General features: G+C 46.9%; 2 long non-coding RNA genes across 2 annotated transcripts; one reads left to right on the plus strand and one right to left on the minus strand.

Moving 5' to 3' along the window:
• Nucleotides 1–4,704: 4,704 nt before the first annotated feature.
• Nucleotides 4,705–11,564, minus strand: LOC107978806. The gene is made up of 3 exons (XR_003486080.2): nucleotides 10,626–11,564; nucleotides 8,990–9,039; nucleotides 4,705–5,424 (listed from the first exon to the last, which is right to left on the minus strand). It is a non-coding gene; the product is annotated as an uncharacterized LOC107978806 (long non-coding RNA).
• LOC118238922 lies at nucleotides 6,026–8,082 on the plus strand. Its single transcript, XR_004770341.1, has 2 exons — nucleotides 6,026–7,768; nucleotides 7,864–8,082. It is a non-coding gene; the product is annotated as an uncharacterized LOC118238922 (long non-coding RNA).
• Nucleotides 11,565–11,942: the final 378 nt, after the last annotated feature.

Raw genomic sequence — 11,942 nt, forward strand, 5'->3', positions numbered from 1 at the left:
GGCCGCCCACGCCGCCTCGCGCCCCCCCGGCTGCGCGGCCTCCTCCGGGCGGGCGCCCCGTGCGGCGGCGGGGCCTCGGCGGGCGCGGGCTGCAGGTCGGCGTCGCTGGCGGACAGGAGCGGCCGGCGCCCATGTTGCCCTCGGCCCCGCGACCCGCACCGCTCTGGCCGCCCCGAGCGCGTCGCGTCCTCTCGGCTCCCCCGAGGCCGGAGCGGGCCGGGCCGGTTATTCCCGCTTTCTTCCCCCGGGATTGCGAAAAGAGCCCGCGGAGGGGTCGCCCACGCCGAGCGTCCGGCTTGCTCGTGAAGCCCGGGTGGAGGCGGAGGTGAAGCGTATTAGCAATCAGGAACGAGGGCGACCGGGCTGAGTGGTTCCTGGGCGACTGTCATCCAGCCTTTGTGTTGGTGAATTGGTCAGAGACAATTGCTTTGGACTAGGTTTACTAAAATAAAATAAAAATAACAATAGTAATTCCATTTACTCTCTTATTTGATGTCTGTCTGTGGACCTGTGTAGGAGCTGGAGGAGATCTTTCAGATGTCAGGCTCGGCAGTAAGTGCCTGTACCTACTGAGCTATTCTGGGAGCTACTGCACACCAAACCCATTCCTGCTAATTGAGAGGTATTATGCAGACAGCAAAATGTCCCTGGGGTACAGAAGCTGGGCCAGTTTATTTAAATGACCTGTACCCAACGTAGTCACTCATTTTGCTCCATTTGCAGTTTTGCTCTGCAAAGCTCCCTTGACCTAAATACTGTCTGGATTTCTTAGAACCAGTTCTGGTTTTGAGGGATGCCCAAATTATGGATAATTGTTGAGTTGTTTTGTTTTGTTTTGTTTTCAAGACAGGGTTTCTCTGTAGCTTTGGAGGTTGTCCTGGAACTCACTCTGTAGACCAGGCTAGCCTCGAACTCACAGAGATTCATCTGCCTCTGCCTCACGAGTGATGGGATTAAAGGCGTACACTACCAATGCCTGGCTGTGTTTTGTTTTAGTTTTTTTTTTTTGTCTTAAAATTGCTTAAATTTTATTGTTTTTGTTTGACACAGGTTCTCTATGTAGTCCTAAATGGCCTCAGGCTCTGGGTCCTCCTGCATCAGCCTCTGAATCCATGTGACCCCAAAGCCCCCTCCAAAGACCCCCTTTTAAAATGCTGTAGTTACTTTACTCAAACTATCAAGAAATACTTGGCTAGAGAGATAGCTCAGCAGTTAAGCACACAGAGAAGCCAAGTTCGATTCCCAGCAGCACCCACTTACACGATGCACAGACACACACCAAAATAGTAGTAATAGTAAAAATACCTGACAGATTAGCTTCTGCTGAGGACAAAGCTTGTTTGGTTTGCAGTTTGTGTGTTCACAGTCTTTGATCTAATGTGCCTATTGCTTTGGGTCTCTGGTGTTTGTTCTGATGGCGATGACTGGAGTTCAAAACAGAGTAAATTACTCACTTCCTGATCAAGAAACAAAGGTAGAAGGGGTTGTCTGCTACAGTCCCCCTTGTAGTCTTTCCCCCAGTGATTTAAGGACTTCAATTGCCCTCCCCACAAAGTTTCCACTACCTTCACACGGTGCTTCCCACTGCCTCAGGCAGAACTAACACAGAGGCACCATCAACAGAGCTACAAGCAGGAGGAGGATCTTCTGAGAGTTCTGCACACACCTGCTCCCCACGCCTACTACCTTTCAATGCCTGGGCCTTTGGTGGATGCTCAACGTTCATGCTACAGCATTCTGTAGATATAAAACTACTCCCGAATTTAATTTTGTAATTGTGTTCTTTGTATCTAGTACATGTAAAAAGTCATTTAATGCCATTCAGCAAGCATTCCCAGGGAGCCTCCTGTGTGTTCAGCTCTGAAATAGGATCTATGAATACATGACTATGACACGGCATTTCTGTCCCTAATTGGGGCATAGATGCTTAATTGCTGTATTTGTGACAAATGAGGAGAGGAGCTAACTCTAGGCAGAATAAGCAAAAGACGACATTTGTCCCAGGTTGTACTGTTGGTGTCAAACACTATGCCGAGGCCCCTTGGGTCATGGGGTAACTTAATTCACTGAAAAAGAGTCCAGAAAAGCAGCCAATACTGGCCTGGGTTAGCAGGGTTTTGATGGGAATGGCTTCTGCACATATGTTTACCTTATTGGTTGATGAATAAAACTGTTGGCCAATAGGGCAGCAATATAGGTGGGACTAGAAGATGAGGAGGATTCTGGGAAACGTAGGCAGAGTCAGTTGCCATGTAGGAAGTGAGAGGAGTAACAGGTCTGGACTCTTTCTCTGGTAAGATAAGACCATGTGGAAATAATGTGGTGAATAACTGATACGAGATCCATAAGGTTAGGATAACTTTTAGTAGATAAACGCCAGCCAACAGCAAGCCACAGTGTGCCAAAGCAGCAAGGTGGGAGAGCGCCCATGTGCCTTGTCTGTCCCTTTAAAACCTCTCCTGCATCACCCTGACATCTCCTTGACCACACCCTTACGGGCGTGGTCGGACACACCCGTAGCCACTCTTTAGGAGGTGTGGTTATGGTGTGGTGTTTTGCATGTTAATGGCTCCCATGGGCCCCCAAATATGTTTGAATATTTGGTCCCTAGTTGGCAGCTATTAGGAGATGTGACCTTGTTGGAGGAAGTATGTCACTCAAGGCGGGCTTTGAGGTTTCAAAAGACTATTACCATTTTGAATTAGTTCTCTCTGTCTCTACTTGTGGATCAACATATGAGCTTTCAGCCGTTTCTGGCACTTTTTCTAGTTGTTTCACTGTCATGGATCCTAAACCTCTAAAACTATGGGACCAATTAAATACTTTCTTTTGTAAGAAGCCTTGGTCATGGTGGGTTTGTTTTGTTTTTTTGTTTTTTGTTTTCAGCAACAGAAAAGTAACTAAGGCAGCTGTTTTCTGCTGCTATGATAAATGCCTAAAGCTAAGAACTTTAAAAACAACAAAAATTACTTAGCTTAATGTTAAAAACCAAAAGTTTGTTGGGCAGTGGTGGTGCACACCTTTAATCCCAACTTTCAGGAGGCAGAGACAGGTGGATCTCTGTGAGTTTGAGGCTAACCTGGTCTACAAAGTGAGTTCCAAGACAGCAAGGCTACACAGAGAAACCCTGTCTTGAAAAATAACAACAAAACAAATAAACAAGTTGAAAAGTTCAAGTTTAGGCAGCCCTAACTGTTTAGTCTCTGTTCAGGTTAGCCATCTGTTTATGGAACATGGGAAAATGGTGAGCTAAGAGTTTACCTCTGTGTCAGAGTGTGCTCAGCACACACGAGGCACTCAGAGCTGAAAAAAGGAAAAAAGAAAGACAAAAGAGCACACAGAGAGAAAGAAAGGCTGACTTTGCTTTATCTTCCCACTCTGATGAGAACTAAAAGGTGTCACCATGAAATTAATGGGCCTGTCCAAGAGCAATGCCTGGGAACCTGGCTTCTCCTGGCCCTGCTTCTCAATGGTTCCAACATTTCTTATCACTGCACTTGGACCAAGCTACACACGAATGCTTGGGAAACATGCCCAAGCCACATGTAAGCCATAGCACAGATAGCGCCTGGGTCTGCTTCAGAGTAATTCAGGACACAGACTGGCATCAGAAGTTAGAAATATCCCTTAACCCAGATGTGACAGTTATTTGTGGTTGCTCTAAGGATGATATTTAAATGAAAAATTTAAATACTCCTGAGATGATTAACTGCAATAATATACACTCTGCTGGCTAGTTTTATGTCCAGTTGGCACAAACTAGAGTCATTTTGAAAGAGGGAAACTCAGTTCAGAAAATGCCCCCACCAGAATGGCCTGGTGGTGCATTTTCCTGATTGATGGCTGATGTGGGAAGGCCCAGCTCACTGAGATAGTCACCCCTGGGCTGGTGGTCCTGTGTGCTATATAAGAAAACAGGCTGAGCAAGTCATGAGGAAGTGGCCAGTAAGTGGCATTCCTCATGGCCTCTGCCTCTGTTTCTGCCCTGCTTGAGTTCCTGCCCTGACTTCCCTCAGTGAGGGACTATAATATGTAAATAAAAGCGAAATAAACCCTTTTCTCCCCAAGTTGCTCATGGTCTTGGTGTTTTATCACAGCAATAGAAATGCTAATAAGACACATACTTATTTTTATCATATGTTGACTTCAGCTAATTATCCACCCATACCTAGCTGTCAGACACGCTATTTCTGTAGTTGCCATCTGTTACCTCCACACATGAGTTGCCAAATTCCATATGTGATATAACTCACAGTCCTCAGGGAAGATTTATTTTGTTTGTCTGTCAATCTCTGTCTTCCAGGAACATATTGGACAGGCAAAGGCTGTCACCCCACTTGCCTCAGCCTCTGTTATCCCTAGGTCATAACGTTAGGCTGCCTGGCAGTTATGATGTAAGTGCCGGATTCCTCTGGCTTTAGGCCTTGCTTTGTCCTTTTCTCTTCTCACTCTTGCTTTCTCGAACACACAAATGAATGCTCTATTCCCCAAGGTTTTTTTTTTTTATTAATTTTTTTCCTATGTGTTACATGAACTTAATAACACAAATGCATGCAAAACCCTAAGTGCTTGTAAGAAGGAAAAACAAATATTGTATAGACCGTTTCACATGATGTACCGTCTATGATCACCGGGGTGATACATCCTACAAAAAGTGATAACACCAATACGGATGTCATGTGGTGAGGGCTGGTGTTCCTAAATTAATGAAAAGTGTTTATTTGCCTGCATAGTTTTATGAACATAAAACTTTTCACATAAAATATCATAAAGTATTTTATTTATTTATATTTAAAAACTTGTAAACTTGGGTTTACAGGTGTTGGAGGTCCCGTGTGGAGTGCTTTGGGGCTTTTTGTTTTAACTGCACAGTTTCTTTTCGGGCTCTCATCTGTGAGGATGTCTTGCTTTCTTCCTACTGATTTTAACCTGAGAAGAACTCTTAAGTCACTAGATGGAGCTCTTTGGTTCCTCTCGTCCAAAGGCTGTACGGTTTTTCCTTGGCACAGGCACTTTCCAAATACAAAGGCCTAGGCACACTCTGATAACTCTTCCGACCTCGTTGATTAGACATAGTGACTCTGTGCCCCACGGGCACCTTGGAAACTCTTCTGTTTCAGGACACAGATGACATCTGGTTCACTCTCTTGGAGAGATCAACTTCATAAACTAAGCTTTTCTTTTTCTTTCTCCTCTCCTCCTCCTGTGCCTTTCTTTTCTCCTTTTACCCCTCCTCTTCAAGACCATTCTCACCGTGTAGTCCAGGCTGGTCTCAGATTCTCTCCAATTTTTCTGTCTTAGCTTACTGAATGCTGTGATCACAGGTGTACACACCACTTTTTAACGAAGCACCGTCTGGGCAGAAGCATTCACCATACACAAAAATTCAGCTTTGTCTTCGCGCTGTCTTGCTTGTTTGAGTTCCTGTATGAGGGGCATAGGGATACAGTGTAAGCTCTGCCAGTAGCGGATACCATTCCTCTTCCTGCTGGGTCACAGAAGTGAGCATGCCTGGTGTAGGAGACGTGCAAGCAACCCGTGGAAGACATTGCAAAGCACTTGCTAACACCTAGCAATCAATATTAACATGAACATTTTTTTATTTGAGGCTCCTCTTTGAGGTACCTAAGCATCTGTGTTAATCAGGGTTCTCTAGAGGGACAGAACTGATAAAAGGAGGTGCTCCGGGGCTCAAAGGCCAGTACAGATGCTCCTGTTTCCTCCCTGCAGTGGGTAAGGAGCACATGCCCACAGGGCTAGCATTAATGCTCTGTTTTGTTCACATATTTCCCCCTCTGTCCTACACACACTGAGTGCTACCAAGAGCCAAGAAATAGAAACTGGCAACAGTGAACCCTGGTTTTCTGACCCCTTGCTTGGAGCCGCCAGTCTGGGTGGAGCTAGAGGTGGGAAACTCAGAGCTTGAGGAAGGGTCTGTTTTATAGTCAGATGGAACCTGGGGTGCTTGTGTAGGTCAGGAGCAGCCAAACCAAGGCAAATGGTGGCCTCTGTTTCTCAGTCTGTACCAGGAGGAGCAGCTCTGAAAGGACCTCAGAAGTGAGAAGCAGCTGCCCCACCTGCTTCACCACTGAAAGCCACAGTCATGATGCCATTTCATGGGCAGTGCCACTGGCGACAGCCATCATCTGACATAAGGAAAAAATGTGAGAACAGGCTGTAACGAAATGAGGAGATGCCGGACAGCATGGGATGAACAGACCTACGTTTGGTATTAGCTCAACCTGTGGAGGTTTCAGTGACCTTGAACTCAGCACTCAGACTCTGATCTGTTGTTTCTGGAAGGCAGAGTTAACTCTTGTCATGTTCAGGAAGATGTATTTTGATGGAATTAGGGCACAAGAATCTGAGTTCATTTTCTGACTCAGCCACTTTCTGAGCGTGTGCCCGTGGGATGTTGTTGAATATCACCGAATTACTTCAGTTCTTATGCAAGGATGTGCAGCCTCATAAACTGTCGTGAACTAAGTCAGGTAACAGTTCTCATCAGTGCTGGAATACAGTGGGACTCAGCTAGTGTTGTTTTTCCCTGCCTAACTCAAGCAGCCCTTGCTACCAAGAGACAGCACAAGCATGTAGCCTGCTTGTATTCCTCAGGAATAGTGTTTGTTGGCCATGTTGCCTCAAAATTTTAAATATCAGGTCATGAACCATGTTGCCTAGCACTGAGTCAAGCATGCAGAAACCACAGAATAAACAAATCTCTGCCAAACACAGACAGAAACACACAGGCCTTGACGCATCCACCCATCCATCAGGCTGACACTGGAGAAACGATTATCTCTAGGCTTATAAATTTTGGAATTTTCCCTTTCCTGAGATGCTCCTGGGAACAGAGTGGACCCGTGGCTAACAATACTGGGTAGGATAGTATGGAGAAGCAAGTATAGCCTGGCAGTCATCTGCACAACGGAGTAGAAGGCCTTTCTCCCGTGTCTTAGGAACTTTCTGCTGCTGTGACGAAATGCCGAAACCAAGAGCAAGTTATAGAGGAAAGAGGGCCATTGTTTTCTTATGGGCTTAAGGCTCCAGAGGGTAAGTTGTCCTTCATGGCAGCAGGAACAGGAAGATGAGAGAAGCAGAGAGAACTGGAGGTGGGATGTGGCTACAAACTCTGATGTCCTCCCTCCTGAAAGGTTCATGACCTTCCCAAACAGCTACAAACTTGGGATTGAGTGGTAAAATACGTGAGTCTATGGGGGACACTTTTTCAAACCACCACACCCCGATCCTGAAATCAGGTGTTACAGCTGGGGTTTGGGGGTGCGGGTTGTTGTTTGTTTTCCCAGACATGGTCTCCTATAACCCAGGCTGGCTTCGAACTCACCAAAAATGACCTTGAACTTCTGATCCTCCTGCCTCCCCCCAACTGCTGGGGTTGCCCTGTATCACCATGCCCAGAAATGTGCACCGGTATCACACCCAGGGCTTCACAGACACTAGGCAATTTCTCTCTCTGGGAACTTGAGCTACACCCTCCAATCCTGAATTCTTTTTGTTTGTTTTGTTTTGGTTTGGTTGAGACAGGGTTTCTCTGTAGCTTTGGAGGCTGTCCTGGAACTAGCTCCTGTAGACCAGGCTGGTCTCTAACTCACAGAGATCCACCTGTCTCTGCCTCCTGAGTGCTGGGACTAAAGATGTGAGCCACCAACGCCCGGCCTCAGTCCTGAATTCTTAATGTGCTGTGAAAACCTCAACTGAGCATTTTCTTCATCAAAGCGCCCTTCGCCTGGTTCGATGTCATCACAAGGTAGGACATTTCTGGGAGATGTTTCCCTGTGGAGGACATTAGAAGGTAGAAGGCAAGACGACAGAGACCTCTGTGTCCCTGTCTCAAACCTGCAGCCCGTGCCCATGCCCTGCATGCTCGAGTGAGCCCTCATCCCATGCCTGACCTTTGGAATCAACTTCTTCGTGGGAAAGCAACCTGTGCCTCCACTGAGCACAAGTGCACAGGGCTATTTTGAGCCACCACTCTCTGGAATCATGACAGCCTGACTTGTGGAATTGGAAGTAGGTCACCAACTAATCTCTTCCAAGTGACAAAAAAAAAAAATGCATCTGCAGAACCCATGAAGACAAGAGGGCAGCCCGTCTTTACCTTTTGCTAACCCACCCACACTCCCCTGGAAACTGGAGACACAGCAGAGGTTGGCTACGTACATCAGCTACGATCTGGCTGCGTGTGTGTGTGTGTGTGTGTGTGTGTGTGTGTGTGTGTGTGTGTGTGTATATATACACACACACACACAAAGTGATAAAATGACCAAGTCCTCTATTTCTTTTACTGGCATTGTCATAGCTGTTGATGGTTGTCATAGAAACCAGCAGAGGTGTCCTGGCTCCTCTCTCCCAGCCAGAAGAAGACCTGAAGTTATTCTGATCTGAGACTTTTAAAAATAGAAACTGCCTTAAGCTAGGTAAACAGTCTCAGAGTTCTGTCTGCTTTGAAAATATTTGGCCACATGGTTCTTTATTTATAATTTGTCATAAATCTTAATTAAAAAATAGAAAAAGTGTTTGGGGGCTGGGGAAATGGCTCAGTGAGTACAGTATTTGCTTTGCAAGCACAAGGACCTGAATTTGTTCCTCAGAACCTATGTTTAAAATCCTGTATTGTCACATGCTTTTGTAATCCCAGCACTGGGGAGGCAGAGACAGGCACATCCACAGTGCTCACTGGTCAGCCAACCTAGATTTGGTGGGTCTTAGGCCAGAGAGAGACCCTCATTCAAAAGATAAGTATATTGCTCCTGAGTAACAACAGCTTAGGTTGTCTTCTGGCTTCCACATATGTGCACACACACAAACACATGTGCATACACACGGAAAAAATATAAAAAAATATTTTTGTTTCTTTTCAGTTACCCAGAATGTAATAATTCACCAAGAACTGGTTTTAGCCAGGTGTGGTAGTGACATGCTTACAATTGGGAGACAGAAGCAGGAAGATCATAAATTCAAGGCCTACCTTGCCTACGGAGGGAGTTTGAAAATGGTCTGGATTATCATGCCACTCATCTAAAATAAAAATAAAAAAGAAAAACCAATTGGTTCTAGTGGCATCCATTAAATGGCACATTAGGTCCCTTCAGTTGCTACAGGCAAAAGCCTAAATCAGTCTGAGTTAGAGATGGACTCACTGGCTTCTCTGGGGAAAAAGGACTGACACTGACCAGAAATCCTTAGGGGGTTTCTATAGTGTGGATCTCGAATATTCCCAGAGGCTTATGTGTTAAAATTTTGGTCCCCAGCTTTGAGGTCCTAGGCAATGTAATAATAACAAAACCCACAAGAACTGGGGCTTAGCAAGAGGTCTGCATGGGGAGTGTGCACTTGAAAGGAATTGTGGGAAGGCTGGCCAGGGGTGGGATCAGCAGGTGAAGCCCAGTGACCAGAGTTTAACCTTAGAACCTACGATGAAAGGAACAACTCCTGAAAGTTGTCTTTCTCTGGCTGTGAGGGTGTGCTGTGCCCATGCTCACACAGACACACAGATAAAGTACACGTTTGGAAAGAAAGAAAGGGAAGGATAAGGGAAAGGAAGGAAAGGGGAGGGGAGGGAAGGGGAAGGGAGAGGACAGGAGGGAAGGGGAAAGGAAGGGAGGCTGGAATGAAAAGATGGGTGGTGGGAACCCACCCTTTCCTCTTTGATTTTTCTCATATTTGGCCCTGAGGTAAAGAGGCCTCTGCTGCGATGTGCTCCCACCAGGATCTACTGTTCCATCCCCAAGCTCCAGCAAACTGATCGTAAATTGAACCTCAGAATAATGAGCCAAGTGCTGAAGAGATGGCTCAGAGGTTAAGAGCACAGGCTGCTCTTCCAGCGGTCTTGAGATGGCTCACAACCACCTATAATAGGATCTGATGCCCTCTTCTGGTCTGCAGACAGGCAGAATACTGTGTACATAATAAAATAAACCTTTTTTTTTTTTTTAAGAAACTAGGAAAACTGCATGCATTAATAAAAAAAAAATCACGAGCCAAAAAAAACCCTTTCTTCTTTCCAAGACGATTTGTCTCAGACATTTGTTACAATGATGGATTAGCCGACTCAGCGATGACATTGCAGCGTCTCATTTCCGCCCTAGGTGTCACTAGGTCTCAGATGTCACGTTCATTCAGGGTTAGTTAGGGGCTGGGGTGGGAGGGGTTCTGGGTGCCTCAGGGCAGTATCTTTGCCAGCCCTGGAGCGCGCTGCCAGGAGGGCAGAGCTGCGGGGTGGGAGGAGGGGGCGGCAGTCACACAGAGGGCCACATGTCCCCGGGCCAGAGCTCATCTGTCCCACTGAGACTGCCCTTAGATAACCAGGTGTTGTAAAGGACATTAAAAAGAATGAATTCCGTCTCTGATGCGTTTACACAAGTTAGACAAACCTGTGGTTTATTCAGGGCTCAGATATCTGTACCCGCCAGGAGAAAGAAACCACGCCTTTGTACAAAGTTTAATTTGAGGAATCACGGTGACAGGGGATTGCAGTCGTGGGGAAGGACTGGCTGGAAAAACACTGAAAATCCCAAGGAACACAAGAAAAGCAGGTGTGAAAGCCAAGCCGAGGGTTGAGAGCGCACAGGCTCCCGACCCGCACCCGGGGTGGAGGTGCAGACCTGTGCAGATGTGACTCGCTGAAGCTTCTGGAACTCTGCTCCCGAAGGCGCCGCTCGCAGCTGTTTGCCGGGCCTCGTCCCGACCCCGGAGGGGTGCGCTGTAATCAGCGCTGGGGTGAAAGGATTCCCGCGTGCAGGCTGTGCTGCCCTGCCCTGTCCGCTCTGCAGGAGGGAGCTGGCCGCACGGAACCGACCCCAACACCCCTGGTTACACCCGCTGTCTCCCGTAGTTACTAAGAGTGTCCTGGTTGTCTCAGCAAGAAGCATCCAGCTTTGTGTAGTCAGCAGGCTCGCACCAGCGCTTGACATTAAGCTCGCCCTCTAGCGGTCAGGGAGGTTAATCACCTGCATGCCAGCCAGTGAGGCATCCAGAGATGACAGAGGTGATCACAGTCATGTCAGGGGTAGGAGGAGGAAGACGGAGGGTGTGCCTTCGGAAGTGGAGCTGGAGTCTACTCCAGGAAAGGCCTCTAAGAGGGACCGTCGTGATTATTAATAAACGTCCGGAAACTTCTAATCAGAGACATAGAAACCTAAGTTCAGTGCAAGATGCCAAGTCTATATATTTACTGAATCACTAATTAATTCAACTAACATGTGCTGGAATATTGTAAGCCAGTGCTGAGGGCACACAATCTGTTATGTGCCAGAATGATGAGGGCTCATCTGGTCCGCGTGAGACAGCTTCCCACTAGTGCAACAAACACCCGAGGCGAATTGAGTTTAGAAGGAGGGTTTGTTTTGGTTCACAGTTTTGGGGTTACCCATGTCGCTCATGGCAGCATGGTATATCATGGTGGGGACATGCTATTTACCTCAAGGCATTAGGGAAACTACAAGAGATGAAGAGCTGGGGCTAGGGTCTTAAACCTCCTTCAGAGGCATACCTCTGCTGACTTAAGACCTCCCACCAAGTCTGCCGTCTCTGAGTAGCCCTGGCTGTCCTGGAACTCGCTCTGTAGACCAGGCTGGCCTTGATCTCAGAGATCTGCCTGCCTCTGCCTTAAGAGTGCTAGGAATGAAGGCGTGTGCCACCACCACTGTTTGAATTTTTTTAATTAAGAAGATTATTTTCATTTATGTGTATGAAAGTTTTGCCTGTATGTATGTATGTATGTATGTATGTATGTATGTATGTATGTGCACCACATGTATGCAGTACACAAGGTGGGCTCTGGATCCCCCAGAATGGGGGGTGAGCTATCATGTGGAAACCAGACTGGGCCCTCTGAAACAGCCACACGTGTTCCTAACTGCTGGCCTGGAGACATTCCTCCTTTTAAAGATTCTACCACCTCTCCAGAGTTGAAAAGAGAA

The sequence above is a fragment of the Cricetulus griseus genome, chromosome 5 (genome assembly GCF_003668045.3).
Source record: "Cricetulus griseus strain 17A/GY chromosome 5, alternate assembly CriGri-PICRH-1.0, whole genome shotgun sequence".
Taxonomy (NCBI): domain Eukaryota; kingdom Metazoa; phylum Chordata; class Mammalia; order Rodentia; family Cricetidae; genus Cricetulus; species Cricetulus griseus.